This window comes from Cannabis sativa, chromosome 1 (genome assembly GCF_029168945.1).
Source record: "Cannabis sativa cultivar Pink pepper isolate KNU-18-1 chromosome 1, ASM2916894v1, whole genome shotgun sequence".
In the NCBI taxonomy this organism is placed as follows: domain Eukaryota; kingdom Viridiplantae; phylum Streptophyta; class Magnoliopsida; order Rosales; family Cannabaceae; genus Cannabis; species Cannabis sativa.
Genome location: NC_083601.1, coordinates 52,669,161 through 52,691,009, shown reverse-complemented (window position 1 = coordinate 52,691,009; position 21,849 = coordinate 52,669,161). Strand labels below are relative to the sequence as shown.

Sequence of the window (21,849 nt, the reverse complement as noted above, 5' to 3'; positions counted from 1 at the left end):
AAGCATGGTAACTCGCAAAAGGTATATTAATTTAATCAGCTTTCTTTGCTTTGTTTCTCAATATGAACCGAAAAATGTGAAGGAAGCCATGACCTTTGAGGAATGGCTCAATGCAATGCAAGAGGAACTCAACCAATTTGTTCGCAACAAGGTATGGATTTTGGTCCGAAGACCAAAAGGTATAAATGTTATTGGAACAAAGTGGTTGTTTAAAAATAAAAGTGATGAGTTCGGTACAATTGTAAGAAACAAGGCTCGTTTGGTGGCACAAGGGTACACTCGGTGTAGAAGGTATTGATTTTGATGAAACTTTTGCTCCTGTTGCAAGATTAGAATCAATACGTTTACTTTTATGTATTGCTTGTATTCTCAATATTAAATTGTTTCAAATGGATGTGAAATGTTTGCCTTCCTTAATGGTATTTTGAATGAGGAAGTTTATGTTGAGCAACCAAAAGGATTCGAAGATCCTCAATTTCCAGACCATGTATACAAACTTGAAAAAGCTTTGTATGGTCTGAAACAAGCTCCTCGAGCTTGGTATGAAAGGTTGACTCAATTTTTACTTTCTCATGGCTATCACAGAGGTAGTGTGGATAAAACTCTTTTCATCAAACATATAAAATCTGATTTTATCATTGCTCAAATTTATGTTGATGATATAGTTTTTGGGTCTACATCTAACCATGAAGTGCAGGTATTTGTTGATCAAATGAAAAGTGAATTTGAAATGAGCATGGTTGGTGAGCTTAATTTCTTTCTTGGTCTTCAAGTGAGACAAATGGAAGGAGGTACATTTGTATCTCAAAGCAAGTATGCTAAGAACCTTGTCAAGAAATTTGGCCTTGAATCGGCTAAGCAGGTAAGTACTCCTATGAGCACCACACTGAAATTAACAAAAGATGAGAATGGAGTAAAGGTAGACACTACACTCTATCGTAGCATGATTGGAAGTCTTTTGTATTTAACTGCTAGTCGCCCTGATATATGTTACAGTGTGGGAGTGTGTGCTAGATATCAAAGTAATCCTATGGAATCTCATGTATCGACTTCGTAAAAAGGATTATTAGATATGTTAATAGCACTCCCCGATTATGGAATTTGGTACTCGAAAGATACCAATTCAAATCTTGCTTGTTTTAGTGATGCAACATTGGGCAGAAATGCCGATGATCGAAAGAGCACAAGTGGAGGGTGTTTCTTCCTTGGGAATAATCTAGTATCTTGGCATAGCAAGAAACGTAATTCCATCTCCTTATCCACCGCCGAAGCTGAGTACATAGCCGCTGGCAGTTGTTGCACTCAACTATTGTGGTTGAAACAAATGTTGATTGATTATGGGTTTGATTTGGGTGTTTTGACTATTTTTTGTGACAATACTAGTGCCATAAATATTTCCAAAAATCCAGTTCAACACTCTAGAACAAAGCACATTGATATAAGACACCACTTTATTAGGGAACTTGTTGAAAATAAATCATTGCAATTAGAATATGTTGATACTGAAAAACAATTAGCCGATATTTTCACAAAGGCCCTAGATGCAAAGTCGCTTTGACTCCCTCGAAAGTCTTTGGGAGTATGCATTGTTTAATTTTATCTCGTTCATCATTCGTGTACAATAGTGTTGTGTGATTCTTCTCTAGCTCTAATTCTTCTATCATTGTTTTTGACAAATCATGTTTATGCTTTTGGAATATAATTAGTTAGGATCTCTGTTCGATCATACTTTGTGATGTTGTGTTAAAAGATTCATGTTACTCTTTATTTGTGTCCGGGATTAAATAATGTTCTTATACGTAGTTGAGCAATTTTTGTTTCATGCTTGTCGTGCCCCTTGCTGGAATAGAGCTACCCATACCGAAGTGTGAAAGCCATCCGATGAGTAAGCCGGAACATTGTAATTAGCAACTATGATGAGGATGCACTACCATAGAAAAGGGCTACCTTAGGTATGGTGTGAAAGCATCCGATTGCGGGATCAATTTGAAAAAGGCGAAAATGAAAAATCATGCCAAGGACAATGATCCTATTTTCACCGCACACACTTATGTCCGACAAGTGTGTTCAACTCGTAAGTCTCCTCTATTAAAATTAAAGTAATAATCCCGGTTCACAATTCTCGGTAACATGCATATCTTTTTCCTCAACATCAATTAAGTATGATCATCTCATGAGATTCTAATTAGTTATTTTCCTTGAAAGCATAACATGTAATCTACCTTGTCAATTGTCAATGATATTTGATTTCTCTCGCTTGATTCGAATCACATATACTCATCCGTACACATTATTTTTTTAGTTTCGGTTTTATTTTAAAATAAAAAAAAAAAAAAAAAAAAAAAAGAGGGAGGCGTGTGACTTGCTTCATGGGTCAAGGAAAATCTTGTGCATAAATGGTAAGTATCAACATTCATTCTTTCTTTGATTTATTATGATATTTTTCCAAGTAAAGATTAATCTTTATATGGTAATGTGTCTTTATTCTTGAAAGATTGCTTTATTTTTGGAAAAATTTGTTGGCATTTCTAGTTTCCTTTATTTTTTTTTTTTAAAAAAAAAAAAAAAAAAAAAAAGAGGAAAGGGGAAAGGAGTTGAGAAGTGGGCGGTTTCCTCTTTTGGTTCATGGGCCGGCGGTTTCATTTTGAATTTTCAAAATTGGTTTCCTTTTTCTTGTTTTGATTCCAAGGTTATATAAACCAAATTTTGTCACTTATTTCACCACCTACCCGAACCCCCTTTCTTGTTTCTCTGTCAAACACTATTCATCTTCTCTTTCGCTTCAAAATGGTGAGAACCAAGAATCTAGGGCACTCAAAAAAATTAGAAGAAACCGTCCCAACTCCTTCTAGTGCACCCCCCGCCGCCTCGGTTCCTCCTCCCCGCCGTTGCAAAGCCTCGGAGATTCATCGCTTCCCGCCGTGAATCTCAAGCCGTGAAGCCAAAACGTCCACCCAAGCAAGTTGCTCGCAAATCCGTAAGGCCCTATCGCACCCGGACTTCGTTGTCCGAATCCTCGAAGGAATCTCCTCCTCCATTGGTCGTTCCTCCTCCCGCCGCATCAATGGCCGGCACCACTCCAACGAGCCCTTCCACTCGAACTCGAGCCCGGCAAGCCTCGGCCGAGAAAGAACTTCAAGCCTCTCAATCTCGAGAGAAGTCTCGCTCCTCCAGCCAAGAAGAAACTCAAGACCAATCCTCCTCGGCTTCCTCGAGTTCCGGTTCGAAGAAGAGGATCCAATGGAAGTCTCTTCGGACAAATCGGTTCTCGCATACCGAGAAGGACGGTGAGGACACGTAACTCGAGCCGCAGCCTCCTCGTTCAAAACTCGCTTCGCAAAGAAAGGCCTCTCGCCGTCGCCAAAGGCAAGCAGCCCATGGAAGAACCTCCATCGGGTAATATCCCTTCCTCTATCTCTGGCTGTCCAACTTTTTACTATCGAGACAATGAGCGTGACTGGAATCTTTATGCAACTCGTAAGTTTGAAAGTGAGAGGAATTATGATTTGCATGCCCATCGTGTTTATGGTATTGTAAAGTTCATTCAATTTCATCAATGGGAACACACTCTTCTTTTGGTTTTATTGGATTCATTGCTAACATTATTAAAGAGTTTTATGCTAATCTTACTGATGATTTCCTTGATGAGAACTCTAGACTGTATAGAAGAGTGTATGTTAGGGGTCATTGGTTCTCATTTTACGAAAAGGACATTGCTCGTGCCCCGCAATTGCCCGAGAATGTTTCCAATGCTGTGATGTCCATGGATCGTGACTTGATGCACTCTGAACTCACTGGTGCACGTTCAGAATTGAAACCAGGGGAGAGTCTTCGAATTACTCACCTCACTTTTGCTCATGCTTCCCTTATGCGGTTTGCACTAAGCAATTGGGTTCCAAATTCGAACAAGACCGTGGTGTCTCAAGAAGTGGCTACACTCCTATACCGCATCACCTCTGGAACTTCCATTGATCTAGCCTCTCATATTCTCAACCAGATTGTCTCCTTTCGAAGAGGTAAAAAGCCAACCTTCAAACTTGTGTTTCCAAATTTAATCTATAAGGTTCTATCCTCTCAGAAGAATGTGGCCCAAGCACATGAAACACTTGAGCCTCCCATCACTGGCCCTACATTCCAACCTTCTGAGTATTTTGATGGTGTGTTCCAAAAACGGCCAAAGGCTGGTGCCGCCTTCGCTTCGCCGGTGCAAGTTCGTGCTCGCCGCCGCAGCTCCTGGAAGTCAAGTCTGAACTTCAGAATGTGTACACTCGTCTTGAAGCAATGGCTGATGTCCAGCATGACATGTCCAGGCAACTGTCCACCTTGATTCAACTCTACAAAAATTAAAGTGTTTTCGTTTGTTTCTTTTTTCTTAAACTTTGGTCTATTTTTGTTCTTTGTTTACTTTGGCACTCCGATAAACAAAAAGGGGGAGAGATATTTATTTTTTGGTTTGTGTTGTTGCCCAACTCTGGACCCTCTGTTTCAGGGGGAGTTGTGGTGTGTTAGTACCTGTGAACTTAATGTTTCTTAATATTTAAAGTTAGCATGTTTTTTTTGGTTTTGTTGTGATATTCGATTGTGTTACTCAGGGGGAGTAGTATCGTTTGCTCTTGCTAACTCTGCTTTGCAGGTACTTTATGAAAAAATTATTTTGTTCATCTAAAGTGCCAAAGGGGGAGATTGTAAAGTCCTTTTTTGGCAAGTTAGGTGACAAAATAATTTTTCCTTTTTATGGTAAGATTGCCTTGCATTCATTTTCGAAATCTTACTTCTTTTATTCGGTTTTAGTTGCCATTTTCCTTGTTTGGAAAGTTGCACTTTCAGCTGAACTTTCCTTTGATGAAAACTTCTCAAAAGAGAAGGAATTCTCTTTTGGAAAGTTATCCTTTTTTAGGGAAACTTTGTTTATTGCCTTTTCCTTATTGATTTCGATTGTATCTTGATACAATCAGAATATCTAATCTGTTTTTGGCAGGATTCAAGCTTTGAAAGAAGATCGGACCCGATTTTAGTAAGTTTCCCGTTTCTGGGCAGATCTGCTTCGTCAGCAACCGAATCTGATGTAGCAGATCGTGTTTGTTTTTGGAAAGTTTTTGTTCAGCTGCTAATTCGAACTTGTGGTTGCCTCTTTGGTTTCTATGATCTATAAATAGAGCCTAGAGAGCAACCATTCGGATTACCTCTTCCATTATTCATTTTCTACATTTATCTTTTGAGAGAAGAGAGTCTTTCTTTGTTTTGTGAGAGCCTAGTTGTTCATCTAGGTTCTAGTTGTTCTATTTCTGTTCTTACTCTATCCTAGAGGTTGTGAAGAACTACTTGACTGAACAAGAGATTGGTCTTCGGGAGAAGACTCGATAAAGCCTTACTTCGGGAGGAAGTAAGCACTTGGTCTTCGGGAGAAGACTTGTTGAAGCCTTACTTCGGGAGGAAGTAAGCACTTGGTCTTCGGGAGAAGACTTGTTGAAGCCTTACTTCGGGAGGAAGTAAGCACTCACACTTCAAAGACGAAGGGAGTTCGGGCTTGAAGGTGTTTCAAGAAGTCAGATTCATAAAGTGGATTACAAAGGATTGCGGCAATACTTTAGAGGGAGTCTAAACTTGTTTAAGTCAATTGTCTTTGTAATTTTGATACTTTATTAATTGATTTCATTCTCTGGGCGTGGCCCCGTGGACTAGGAGTGTTCGTGAGAACACTGATACCACGTATAAATCTCTTGTGTCAAGTTATTTATTTTTCTGCAAATATTTTATATTCTGTCTGTTCAGTTTTGCTGTAGCAGAATTACTTTCTGCTGCTGCAAACACTTACAGTTTTTATATTTTCTTATATACAACTGACATTTGCAAAAACACGGTTTTTCATCTCACACAAGGCCCAAAAGAGAGGAATTTAACCTTAAAATAAACAATTGTTATTCATTGAATAAGCCCAAATCTAATTGGGCCTAAATAAATTTCCTTATGTCAAAATTTATTTTAGCAACCTAGTCCATTTACTTAGTAAAAACTTAAATGGGCTCCCTATATGTATCTAAACCCAAAAGCAAACATATAGGCTCACACAGGTCAAATGATTTGGATGGACCCTATCATGTTACTAGGTTTACACAGATGAAAGAAGTACAAAATTTACCTGTTACAAATTATTTATAAGATCTATCGTCAATTGGACTATGATTAAAATCAGATCATTGGATCATGATCTGTCAACAAGTTAATCATAGCAATTTAGATCAGATAAATAATAGGTTTGTTAAAAAGTTTTGAATAAACAATATAAACAAACAAACATTGTCCATGTAACAGATGTGAATCAAGATATTAATATAATTAAATTATTATTCTTAAACTAACCAAATAAAGGAAACTAATTTTAAAATATCTAGGTTTATTTGAATCAAAATTAAATTAAATATCTAATAAGATCAATGATTTGAAAGGAAAGAATCTTCAATATCACATTCAGATCTTATAATTTAATAAAATAAACCAATTTTAAAATAGATTTGGTTAAATAATAATTACCATAATTATATGTCAAAATATCTCAAATTAAGCAATATTCAAATCCCTACAAAAATATCTATGTTATTTAAATATTTAAGATATGATTTATAAATTTCTAATATGGAAAAAATGATATATATAGAAAAAATATCATTTTTATACTTATAATTTATAAATAATTAAATATTTAACAAAATAACAAATTTTTGAATTTGAAAACATTATGGTAAGTATATCTATAAAAATATCTATGTTAATTTCAAATTTATTAATTATTTAATTTGTCATATAAGATAATTTTAATATAATATTTTAAATAAAAAGACAAAGTTATCTTTTAATTTAAAATATCTTAAATATCAAAATATCTAATCTTATAATTAAATAATAAATAAATATTAAAGAACTTAACAAATTTTTAAATCTCACCATAATAGGAAATATTTAAAAATTGGAAACAATCCAAAATAGAAATATTTTAAATTGGAAAAATTCCAAATTGAAAATATTTAAAATTGGAAACATTTCAATTTAGAAATATTTAAAAAAGTAAAAATGAATTTTAGGAAACAATCCCTTGGAAAAATTGGATTTTTGGGAAAAAATCCCAAAAATCGCAATTTTGGGAAAGTGGCTGCATGCAGCAGCCCAGGAGGCTGCCAGCAGCCTCAAACGCGCGCGGATGGAGTGTCATGGGCGAGAAACCTCGGCGGGAGCAGGGTCCCGTGTGCGGTAGACTTCGGCGTCTGCAGGGTGCACACCCAGGCTCACGCGCGCGCGGATCGAAGCACCTGGTGCATTCGTGCACCTAGCTTCGACATCCAAGAAACCCGATTTTCCAAAATTCATAACTTTTTCAATTTTTATCGAAATCGAGTTCCGTAAAAAACAAAATTGCTTAATTTTTCACAAGGAATCCAAATAAAATATTTTCAAAAATTGAAAAATTATATTTCATGGAAAAATTTCGTACAACATTAACATTCATCACATAAGCACATAAACCAACATGAAACCATCCAAATCAACACAGAAACATGCATTCATCGTTTTAATTCATATTACATGAAAGTAAATCATTACCATGGCTCTGATACCAGTTGTTGGAAATTATTTTACCAGGATCTAGATTTACTAACAAGTATGTTGAATTAACAACCTAATATGTATTCTAAAACAATGAAAATAAACACATATAAAGTTAGAAAACCTTACAGTGGGTGCAGCGGAATAATATGACTCCTTCCGTTCAGATCTCTAGCCCTTGATTCCTTTCTGTAGCAGAGCATCACCAAGATCTGAACTTGGATCTTCTTTTCTCCTTCTTTGATGCAGAAATTCCATAGTCTTCCATACTATGATTGAGATACCACTTGATGTGTGTGGGCACTACTCATCTCACAAGGATTTCGAAAATTCTCTCTCTTTTCTCTCTTAATTTCGTGGCTGATAGCATACAAGAGAAGAGACACAAAGGTTGCTTTATATAGGGAGAAGGGAGAACACAACTTTCCAAATAAAACAGTTTCCTCTTTTACTGTGTAATTGATTAACTGCCTTATTTAGTGTGATCCACCACTTTCCTATTATAGCTAGGCTTTGATTAGCAATTACATGACAATTAAAAAATAAAATAATAATTGGGAAACACAAAGGGAGTGCTCGGCCATAGAGGGAAATGGGCATCACTTGGATTTTGCAGTTTCCTCAATTTTATTTCTATTTCTCCAAAAATGCCACTTTTTCAATTCTAATCATTTAAATGCCAAAACTAATTATTTAATAACTAAAATAGATTATTAAATAATATTGTCATTTAAAATAATTATTAATTAGACATACAAAGTCTCTTAATTAATAATTAAACCTAGAAACCCTTTTCTTTACGATTTCATCCTTAAACTGTGAGAATTCATAAAGTAGACATAGTCTAACTTTTAGAATTATAATTGATTAATTAAAATCAATTAACTGAGTCTTACAAGCAGTATGGCCTCAACTAGTATGGGGACCATGGGTCTATATAACCGAGCTTCCAATAAGTCGAACCGAATTTACCAAGTAAATTCCCTAACTTATTAATTCCTCATTGAATCCACACTTAGAACTTGGAATTGCACTCTCAGTCATATAGAAACGTTCTATATGTTCCACGATATAGACACGTCATCAGTTATCCATTGTTATAACCCTAATGTGATCAATGATCCTCTATATAGATGATTTACACTGTACAGGATTAAATTACCGTAACACCCTACAATGTTTATCCTTAAAACACTTAACCCTGTATAAATGATATTTCACCTAAGTGAAATGAGATCTCCACCATTTATCTTCGTTTGGTTAAGCTCGAAGGAAATCATCCTTTACTTCTATTTGCCAAATAGAAGCTATAGATTCCATATTTATGTTAGCGCTCCCCACTCAATTGTATTACCGTGTTCCCAAAATATACGTATTACCCTGATACAAAACTGGGCTTAACTAACAAATCAAAGAACACGAGTAACACTCTTGAAATTGAGCCTAACCATATCAGGATTTCGATCATGTGATCTAGGATCAACTTATGATATTGAATTGAATAGATATTTACGGTAAGTTTCAAAATCTAATTCAAAGTTCAATATCGGTCCATTCCAATGCATACTCCATGCATCCGATACTGGTAAACTTTGCCAATGTCCTGGAAAGGACATAACACTTTTCCAAGGTGTAAGAATACCTATCGCTGATTATACCATGTCAGTCTAAATCCAGTGTTCTGACAAATCAGGAAATCTACTTTTGAACATATAATAAAGATTATATTCCACTGTGCTGACAACACTATAATCTTTAACCAACTCATATGTTCTGGACTTAAAAGGAATTCATACATTATATACACATATAATCATGAAATAAATCATGTGAACCATGCAACATAAAATGTTATTTCTGATCTTTATTAATAAGTAAATCTGATTATATGAAATGAGTTTTATTTAGGGCATAAAACCCAACACTATTTCGTATCAGAAAAACACAGTTTTCATAAAATTAAAATTCCATCTGCGATATCAAATTTTTTGGGTGTATTCAACGGTGCTCTACAGTGCAGTGGGGTTCCGATACAGTGCAACGACTGGGCTGTTTTATCCTGGGGACGACCGGCAATTTCTGACTGCTTGCACACTCCTGGGCAGTGCCGCGAACGTCTTAAAGAGAGCGACTTAGTCCGCGACTCAACCCAGAATTCTTCATTCGGTAATATCGTTCCTCTTTTATTTTGCTAGCAGTTTACTCAACAGAAAGAACACTGTTAAAGTGTGAAATTTATAGATATGCATCTAATTATATATTTATAGTATGGTGAAAAATTGAAGACAGAGGGACAAAATCAGCGATGAATCGGTGGTAATACACAGTAGAGATTCGGGAATGGGAATGGAGTTGAAATTTGAAGTTGAAAAATAAAATAATATAAACCAAATATCATAAAAAATAAAAATAACTAGCATTGAAATTGGAAAGAATTTAACCTCGAAAATAGAAACAACTTAACCTCAAAAATAAAAATAATTTAACATTAAAATAAAAACTATAATTTGTGAAATAAAAACAACTAGCATTTAACTTCATATATGTTAAATAGAAAAAAAAAATATATCATAAAAAATGGAAACAACTAACATTGAAATTGGAAATAATTTAACCTCAAAAAATAGAAACAATATAACCTCAAAATAGAAACTATAATTTTTGAAATAGAAACAACTAGCATTTAACCTTATTTATGTAAAATAGAAACAACTAGCATTTAATTTCGAAATGGAAACTATAGTTTGTGAAATAGAAACAACTAACATTTAATCTCAAAAAATAGAATCCAATTAACTTCGAAATGGAAAGTATAGTTTGTGAAATGGAAATAACTAGCATTTAATCTTAAAAAATATAAATAATTTAATCACGAAATAGAAATTATAGTTTGTGAAATGGAAACAAATATTATAAAAAAATAGAAACAACCCAGATTGAAAATGGAAACAATTTAACTTCGAAAGTGAAAATAATTTAATCTCAAAAAATGAAAACTATTTAACCTCAAAATGGAAACAACTAGCATTTAACATCATATATGTGAAATGGAAACAAATATAATAAAAAATAAAAACAATATAACCTCAAAATGGAAACTATAGTTAACGAAATAGAAACAACTAGCATTTAACCTCATTTATGTAAAATGAAAACAACTAGCATTTAATCTCAAAATGAAAACTATAGTTTGTAAAATAAAAACAGCTAGCATTTAATCTCAAAAAATAGAAACCATTTAACTTCGTAATAGAAAGTATAGTTTGTGAAATGGAAACAACTAACATTTAATCTCGAAATGGAAATAATTTCACCACGAAACGGAAACTATAGTTTATAAAATGGAAACAACTAGCTTTTAATATTATATATGTGAAATGGAAAGAAATATAATAAAAAATAGAAGCAACTCACATTAAAAATAAAAACAATTTAACCCAAAAAATGAAAACAATTTAACCTCGAAATGGAAACAAGTAGCACTTAACCTTATGTGTGAAATGGAAACAAATATCATAAAAAATGGAAACAACTCACATTGAAAATGAATACAACAAAATAGAAACAATTTAAACTCGAAAAATTAAAACTATAGTTTGTGAAATGGAAACAACTAGCATTTAATCTCAAAAAATTGAAAGAACTCATATTGAAAAATGGAAACAACAAATCAGAACTAATTTAACCTTGAAAAATGACAATAATTTAACCTCAAAATGGAAACAAGTACCACTTAACCTTATGTGTAAAATGGAAACAAATATTATAAAAAATGGAAACAACTCACATTGAAAATTAAAACAACAAAATACAAACAATTTAAACTCAAAAAATTGAATCTATAGTTTCTGAAATGGAAACAATTAGCATTTAACCTCAACAAATTGAAACAACTCACATTGAAAAATGGAAACAACAAATTAGAACTAATTTAACCTTGAAAAATGAAAACAATTTAACCTAAAAAAATAGAAACAATTTAACATCGAAATGGAAATAAGTAACACTTGACCTTAAGTGTGAAATGAAAACAAATATCATAAAAAATGGAAACAACTCACATTAAAAATGAAAACAACAAAATTGAAACTATAGTTTGTGTAATGGAAACAACTAGTAGATAACCTCAAAAAATTAAAACAACTCACATTGAAAAATAGACACTACAAATTGGAACTAATTCTTTAACCTTGAAAAATTGAAACAATTCAACCTAAAAAAATAAAAACAATTTGACCTAAAAAAATAGAAACAATTTGACCTAAAAAATAGAAACAATTTAACTTAAAAAATAGAAACAATTTAACATCGAAATGGAAACAAGTAGCACTTAACCTTATGCGTGAAATGATAACAAATATCATAAAAAATGGAAACAACTCACATTAAAAATGAAAACAATAAAATAGAAACAATTTAAACTCGAAAAATTGAAACTATAGTTTGTGAAATGGAAACAACTCACATTGAAAAATGTAAACAACAAATTGAAACTAATTTAACCTTGAAAAATGGAAATAATTTAACCTTAAAAAATAGAAACAATTTAACCTCGAAATGGAAATAAGTAACACTTAACCTTATGTGTGAAATGGAAACAAATATCATAAAAAATGGAAACAACTCACATTGAGAAAAGGAAACAACAAAATTGAAACAATGTAACCTCTAAATGTGAAATAGAAACAACTAGTCTTTAACCTCAAAAATTGAAACAACTACATTAAAAATGGAAACAGTTTAAACTCGAAATAGAAATAATTAGCATTTAATCTCATATATCTATTCTATATAAAGTGTGCCTATATAACTGAAATTCTTAGTTTATGAGAAATTTATGGGTGACTTTTTATTTTTATTTAATAAAATAATAAAATATTATTTATATATAATAAAATAATAATAAAACAAATCCTATTAATATTTGAATTGATATTTAGCATATTTCAACTCTATATATAATTACAACTATAACTCTAGAAATTAAAAATATATATATATAAAATAATCGTCCATTTTATTTATATTATTTAGAATAATTTATTGTGGTTTAAGATCACAATGAACAGAAAAAGTGGCAAAAACACAAATGTAGTTCAAAATCATAGTAAACTAAGAAAGAATGAGAAGAGATTATTAAGCATTAAATATTCTCAGTAAACACACTCAAAGAATCGTAGTGAGAGAGGAAAAAAAAAGAATACCAATTGTGATATATATAAATAAATAAAAGCGAAGAATATTATATAATTATTTTTATTCTATATAAAGTGTGCCTATATAATAAAATTCTTGGTTTATGAGAAATTCATGGTGACTTTTTATTTATATTAAAAATAAAATGGTTTATTAATTTTGAAAATACAATTTTAAAAATTAAAAAGTAAAAACAAAACCAAACCAAACAGATTTTTTAAAACTACCAACCAATAAAAAATTTTCGTGTGGACTCATCTTTTAAATTTTCAGAAACATAAAACTTTTTTGAATTTTAAACTAATCAAGCCTTTGTATATATGTAAAGTTTGATAATAGATATATATGGGGTGGACTTTTAAATAAATTTAATTTTGTAGGTGAAAAAAATGACAAAATTGGTTGTAAATCACAAAGAGATAATTGAGGTTGAAAGGATGAGTAGGGAACCGAATATAGTTTATGATCGTAGATGTATATTTATATTAAAAATAAAATGATTTATTAATAAAAATAAAATGGTTTATGAAAAATTCATAGTTTAAAATATTTAATTTGATATCTTAATTATTAATAAACAATACCATAAATATACATCTACGATCATATAAGAATTTTATTCTAAAACTATACGATCATAGATTAAGTGGTCAAGGTCTAAAGAAAAATAATAATTTCTTATAATTTGAAATCAAGACACGAAAAACAGAAACTAATTGGATAGGACTCTATTCAATTGAGGTGCCGACCATGCATGGTAAGTAAAAAGCTATATATTAAATTTTTTGCCATGATACAATTAAAAATTAAATAAGAATTTACTACTATTTATATATTATATATATATGTTGCTAAAGATGCAAAAGTATTGCATTTATATATCCCACGATGTTTCAAAAATACTTTGAAAAGTTCATCTTGAATTAATTATTAATATGTAATAAAAAATATTAGTTATTATACTGTTACTTCAAACAAAGGAAAGTTCTTAAATAAGTGCTTCTACTTTCTAATCATAAACCTCAATTTTGGCTTCTTTAACCAGCTGCCACACACAACTTACTTACTCTGAATTTATAACCATTTACAATTTTTTAACACTCAAAAAGTTACTGAGTTTGTTTTCTATAACTCTACTTATTAAGGTAGAAAAATATTTTTAGATTGACTCCATTCTGTTTATTAAATGAATTATTTTCAAGTTGACACATTAACTTAAAAATGACACAATAATGACCTACTACAAAGTATACACTTATATTCATTCAATTTATTGAGAATCAAAACTTCAATCTTCTTCACTAGATTAGCCAGAGACACATAATATTTGGACATAAACACATGACACAATATTATAACTCAAACTCAGAAACACTTAGTCGAAACTTGAATGAATAATGCCACTCTTTTAAGTTTTAAGACTGTATATGACTAGGCAATTTTGGTTATTGTATTATTATTCCTGCTACATAGTTGATCATTTTTAGATTTTTGATGTGAAATTTCGTATTGTGAGCTTTTTAGAGTTTCTTATAGACTTCAATGAGTAATAGGTTTATATAATTATACCTGGAATTTTCATAATGTTGTTTGGTGGATTTCTATTTTGTTATTAGGTAACATAATATTATTATTCGTTAGGTCTGTCACAATTATTATTAAGTGAGAATGAATCAATTTAAAAACCTTCTACTATATTGAAAGGTGAGATTGATTTTAATATGAGCTTAGTTATATTTAATTTTATTTTGTATATCTATTGTTTTATTTGAAAACAAGTGAATAAATGACTACACTATATAAAACAATTAAGGACATCACTCCAACTACAGAAAGTTGGAAGAATAAAATGAGAGTGTTAGAAAAATTTGAAAAGCGGACAAATAAGAGTTCACCACTCAAATATCAAAAGCTTAATGTTAGCAGACAAAAAAATATACAATCAGTTAATTTACTGTTGAAATTGTCAATACTCTACTAATAAATGCTATATTTTCTGAATTTTGTCTGTACTCGTGTTGCAACAAATTATTATTTCGTAAATATTTTTTTTTCTTAAAAATGAACACAGGTTGAACCTAATAACTAATAATATTTTTTTTTAATTTTTAATTGTATCACTTTTTAATAACGTAGATAAAACTAGCATAAAATATAGTATACGTGCCTCGCACGTAACTTTTTACTAGTATATATATATATGTGTGTAAAATAGAAACAAATATCATAAAAAATAGAAACAACTCTCATTAAAAAATGTAAACAATTCAATCTCGAAAAAAAAAAGTTTCATTTAACCTCGAAATAGAAACTATAGTTTATGAAATAGAAAAAACTACCATTTAACTTCATATATTTGAAATGGAAACAAATATAATAAAAAGTGGAAACAACTCACGTTGAAAATAGAAATAATTTAACCTTGAAAAATAGAAATAATTTAACCACGAAATGGTTATTATAGTTTGTGAAATGGAAACAAGTAGCATATAACCCTATATATGTGAAATGAAAACAAATATCATAACAAATGAAAACAACTCACATTAAAAATGGAAACAATAATAATAATAATAATAATAATAATAATAATAATAATAATAATAATAATAATAATAATAATAATAATAATAATAATAATAATAATAAGTTGTACAAAATGAGATTCAAATTAAAATTTGGCTGAAGCGGATTTCATTGCTTTTGCTGAGAATGTGGGTGGCATGCTAGAGTTTCAAGAGCCTAACAACTACAATATAATATGGAAGCAAGGAAAAGCAATCTTTAGCCATGAATGGGACGGATTTGTTTTAGTTGATATGTAAACCAAGAAATAAAAAAGAATTATTGGGTTCAAGTGGGTTTTGGTATTCATTCCCATATAAACTCTAATCCACTTGTCAAACCAAACTGAGACAAATGCTTTGTCCCATCATCCCATATAACTCAGTAAATTTTCAAATCTAATGGCATATATGAGCACAAGTCTTATTCATGACTTTGGAATGAATGAATGATCATAACATTTCTATATGAGCATACTAACAATTTGCATTTGAAATTAGATATACAAAATGGAAACAAATATCATCAAAAATATATGTAAAATAGAAATAAATATCATAAAAAATAGAAATAACTTATATTAAAAACGGAAACAATTTAACCTACAAAATGGACACAGCATAATCTTAAAATGGAAACAACTAGCATTATGTGTGTGTGAAATGGAAACAAATAGCATTATGTGTGTGAGAGTGTTTAATGGAAGCAATAAAATAGAAAAAATTTAACCTTGAAATATGGAAACCATTTAACCTCAAAATTATTTAACATTGAAATGAAAACTATAGTTTGTGAAATGGAAACATTTTAAACTGAAAAAATAGAAACAATTAAACATCAAAATGGAAACAATTCAATATCAAAATGAAAATTATATGAAATGGAAAACAATGTCATTGAAATAAAACCATTTAATCATGAAATGGAAACAACTAACCAACCAAATAGAAACAACTTTCATTAATGGAAACTATTAACCAACCAAATGAAAACCAATTCTTAATTCTGTTAAGTCGCATTTGATTGGAAGGAATGAAATGGAATGAAAAGTAAACAAGTTTTATTCTATTCCTTTATTTGATTTTATTTTAAAGTATTGAAATGTCGTTTTTATTCTAGCTATATTTTTACTTCTTGCAACCAAACATCACCAAATGAGTATTTGTTATAAGAATTTAACTTAGAGAGAGTAAAGTTAAAATAAAGACTTGGAAGAAATATGAAACTCATACGTTTGAGAGAATTAACATTACTACCTTATTAATTTAAAAAGTGAAACTTAATTGAAAACACAAATTCATCGATTCCAAGTATCATACCAAACGCCCCATTAGTCTATTCTTATGTATTTAATTTCCTTAACTTGTTAGCTAGTCTTGCGTGCAAGAGTTTTACTCTCCAAAATCTGTTGCAAAGATTCTTATATTGCCTATATAAAGACTGTACATAATCAATGAAAAAATCGAATCACTTTTCCAAATCTTATATATTACGTTAAACTTTTTAGGATTTAGGGAAAATCCAGAGCACTGCCTGCACTAGACCTTGTCACTTGTTTACAAATAACAAATGCTAATTAGTGATTTCGTTCATTTTAATTAGCGAAACATAATAATAATCCATACGTATTGGGAAAGAAAAACAATCAAGAATGTAAGTTTTACACATCATGTATGATGGAATTTTGGGTCTTTCTACAAGCAACAGGTTTCTTTTCAAAATATGGTTGTAACTTGTACTGTGAATAACTAAATTAGCTGATATACATAGTACATAAACTGGAAACGATCATTCAGTTGATAATCAATTTGTTGTTCTGGAACCACACATGACAGACAAACTGTGTCATTTATACAAATGATCTTCTATACTGCAAAAACAATAACCATAGGCACCTGGCTTTCCTATTTATTTTGAAGGACCACATAATATTAATATGAACAAATGTCAAATATTTAAGACCATCATTGCCCCACCCACTTATGCATATATACCATTCTGCTCATCAAAGTCTTAAGCATCCACCTTGTTTCTAGTCCTTCTATAATGCATGTAAACATATTTTAACTAGATGGATCATGTTCCTCCTCACTAGTTAGCACTTCCACAAATCTATTACAGACTAACCTGAACAAATAATAGATTAAATCCAGAAGCTCATATTGTCAAAAAGCCTTCTTTTCATGGTTCAATATTTCATCTTTCATCAAATGAATATTTCAGAATCCTGCAGTTGAGGAAAAGAAGGGATCAGGGAACATTATATGGATGCTAAAAACTAATAAAGCAGAGTCACTTCTACAATTATATATATAGCTAAAAATGTTTAAACCAATGATATAAGAAAATAGGCAACTTACTAGGGATTGGTCACTGGAGTTAATAACGGTTCATTGAAGAAGAAAGCCTCCAGGTTGGCAATCATAACTGAAGCAGCCTTCTCAAAAGACTCTGGAGTAAGTACAGCAGCGTGTGGAGAAAGAACACAACATTATCCAATTGGAACAGCTCTTCAGGAACATTTGAGGCATTATCATTTTCAAACACATCCAAACCAGCTCCTTTGATATATTCTCCTACCAAACACCTCACCAATTCCTTCTCATTAATAAGAGCACCACGCCCAACGTTAACAATCACTCCCTCCTTTCCCAAAGTAGAAAGAACTTCCTTGTTAACCATATGGTATGTTTCATCTGTCAAACTACAGCACAAGATGATAATAACGTTATTTTCAGCAAGTTCTTTAACATTAGAATAAAAAGAGTATGTAATGGAGGGTTTTTTGCTCTTTGAGTTGTAAGAGATTGTGCAACCAAATGTCTCAAGCCCTTTACCAACTTCACAGCCTATGCTCCCCAATCCAACAATTCCAACACGCTTTCCTCCCAGCTGAAATTTAGAACCCTGATTCTTCTTATTAAATTATTATTTTGCAATGATAAAAAATGTGATACAACCAACAAAATCTAAATATGCCTAAAAGAAAAAGTGGGATTTTATCTCAATATCTTATTCTTGGCTAATCAGAGACTTAATTCTAAGCAATTGTAAATAGTAATTTGAATTGACAAAGTGGAGTTAGCAAAATTCGGTTTGACAAATCCTTAAATAGTTTGATAAATTCTTAGCTTTTGTTAAATTACAGTTATAAAATATATGGGATATTCTTAACTATTGCATTTCTCCCCCAAAAAAAAAAGTAGTAGTGCTTACCTTGTGATGTGAGGAAGAGGAAAATCCCCTTTGACTTTCCAGAACCCATGTCTGATGTAGCAATCGGAGGCAGCTTTCCTAAGCACATCAATCAATAAACCCACGACCATATTAGCCACATCTTTCGAGTAAGCGTTCCCAACATTGGCCACCGAAACCACTCGGGCAAGTCGACCTGATTGACGCCCGCACTGGAAGTCACCACCATTCGCAGTGCTCGAAGCAGTTGGAGTAGGTCGGCGTTGACGGAGGTGGCGTGGCTGGCAATCATCGCTCGGACTGAGATTGCATTTCTCTTCAGAAACTGGTCCAGAGGTAGCTCCGACTCCAACACTTTCACCAATCGAAACTTTTGATCAAACAATGGCAATAAAATAATGGGTAGCGTCTTTACAATCAGTAGGAGTTGGGGCTGATCGTTTGGAAGAGCCATTGAATTTGAAGAGGAAAGAGGAGAGTAAAAACCTTTATTTACATAAATTTAGCAACAAAAACGAAGAGGAAGGAGGAGAGTAAAAATGAATTTGAAAGAGGACTATTTACAAAAATATGGGAAAATGAAGATAAGTTTTGATATATATGGCCTAAATACTTAATTACACTAAATATGATATTTTTTAAAAAAAACTTACAAATATGGGAAAAAGTTATAAGGAATGTCATAAAAAACTTTAAATTTGTGTCTCTTTTTATTTTTTTATCTTTTTTAAAAAATAAAACACTAAAATAAATAAAAAATAATCTCCAATATAGATGCTGTTTTTTTTTCTTCAGAAATTAAACATATTTTTTTTATTTAAAGTACTGTTTATTTGTTTTTTTATTAAAAACTAATTATTTCATTAACAAAAAAAAAAAAAAAAAAACAGTTTCGTCAACATTATCCTGGAAAAAAAAATAATATAAAAAATTATAATCTAAAAATAATACAAACTTTAAAAATCAGTTTCATCAACATTGAAAGAAATTAATAATTTTATTAAAAGAATAAAAAAATAGTTTCATCAACAAGATAATAAAAAAAAATTTAATCTAAAAACGATACTAACTTTAAAAACCAGTTTCATGAATATTAAGATAAACTAATTATTTCATTAAAAGAGGAAAAAAATAATTTCATCAATAACATAATGAAAAATACACAATGTCTAATAACTAAACTTTTACAAACGATACTAAATTTAAAAACCAGTTTCGAACAGATAAATTTTATATCAATATCTAATAACCAATTTTTTAACTTCATTCTTTATTTTGGCATTTAATTTTTTATTTACTTGCTCAAAAACCAGAGTTGATTTAAGCATACAATATGCAACAAATATAACAAAGAGAATCAGAAAGTAAAATCAAAGATAAAAAAAAAAAAAAATTAAAGAGACAAAATGCAATAAAAACTATAAAAGACTAAAAAAAATAGTAGAATGTGAGAAACCAATTAGTAAAAACAATTAAAATAAAAACAAACAAATAAAAACCAGTTTCCTAAAATAATCAAATAAAAAATTGAAACTTAAAACTCAATTATGAACAACAATAAAAAAAACCAGTTATGAAAACTATTTACTTAAAAAAACCAGTTATAAAAATAATAAAATAATGTGTGTTAGAAACTGATTATTAAAAATAAAACAAAAATTGTTGTTCATATATCTTACAATAATAAAATTGATTTTATACAAACTAAAACATATACAATAACATCATAAAAATGGAGCAATCCCATCACAGAACAGTTAAAACCTGGGAAACCAGTTTCGACCCTGTAAAACTAGTTTTGACGCTATGAAAACCATAAAAATAATAAATGTTAAATAATAAAGTTAACTGAAACCAGTTTCATCAAATAATTAAATGAAAAATGAAAAAAGAAAAACACATACAAAAATACAAAAAAAAAATATTAATCACAAATATAATCATACCAATAATTTGAAAATAAAATATAAGTGTAAGTTTCGAACCTAGATCTAAAAAAAATAAAAAGAGTAACTTAAAATTAAAAATTTGTAATAACATTATAAAATAGAGCAAACTCATTACAGAACTCTCAAAATATGTAAACCAGTTTCGAACAATAATTTTTTTTAAAAAAAAACACTAACAAAAATAATCGAAAACAACACATAAAAATAATTTAAGAACATAATATAAATGTGAAAAACCAGTTTCAAATTTAGAAAAAAAAAAATAATAAAAAGAAACTTAAAATAAAAAAAAAATTATAAAATGAAGCAATCCCATTATAAAACCTTTAAAATTTGTGAAACCTGTTTCGAGCCTATAAAAAAATAAATTATTATTTATATTTTTCTAAACATTCCTAAGAACATATAATATCACTTTGAGATTCATATTATAGAATTTGAAAATTTATTATTGAATTTGGAGGAATCATGCTTTAATAAATTTATGTATTAATTAAGAATAAAAGCAGAGATTTCACAAAATTCTTCTTCTCTTTCTTTCATAATTATATACACAATATGAAAATTACAGATCAAATATTCCAAAATTATGTAAAAAAAATAAATATATATATCAAGTTAGGTTGATCGGTAAATAGAGATGGAATTGGCCGAACCTTTGTGGTTTCGGTTAATAGGAATAAACTGTTGTTTTTGAAGGCATAACACACTGTTGTTGATCCTCTTCAGTTGATGTAAACTTCAGTTGCTGTAAACTAAGGTGATGGTGGTGGTGGTGGCAAAACTTGTAGAGAAGGCAAAAGGCAGTGGTCGAGAAGGGATTTAGTCGCCGGAGCTACCACTGATCGGTGGTCAGAGAGAGAGAAGAAAGGAGAGAGGCAGCTACTGAGTGGTGTGGCCTTCGGTTTCAGTCCGATTGGAGAGAGAGAGAGAGAGAGAGAGAGAGAGAGAGAGAGAGAGAGAGAGAGAGAGAGAGAGAGAGAGAGAGAGAGAGAGAGAGAGAGAGAGAGAGAGAGAGAGAGAGAGAGAGAGAGAGAGAGAGAGAGAGAGAGAGAGAGAGAGTAGCGTTTAGGTTTAAGATGATTCCTTTTATGGGATTTAAAAATTAAATTTAAAAAATGTGGTAAAAAAAATACCATAAAAAACTTTAAATTTGGACAAATGCCATATAAGAGTGGTAAAGTTAAAAAAGCCATATTTATGAAACTTTTTCTATAGAATCCCATATATGGTGTAATTTTCACTTTGAAAAATCAATATTTATGTAAATAAAGATTTATAGAATTAAAAATTTTAAAAAGAAAACGTAAAAATAGGAAAAAGTTGAAAAAAGTGGTACAATGGG

The 21,849-nt window shown here is 30.6% G+C and overlaps 1 pseudogene; it reads right to left on the bottom strand.

The window, feature by feature from the left end:
* Positions 1-17,068: 17,068 nt before the first annotated feature.
* Positions 17,069-19,168, bottom strand: LOC115703958 (glyoxylate/hydroxypyruvate reductase HPR3-like; annotated as a pseudogene).
* Positions 19,169-21,849: the final 2,681 nt, after the last annotated feature.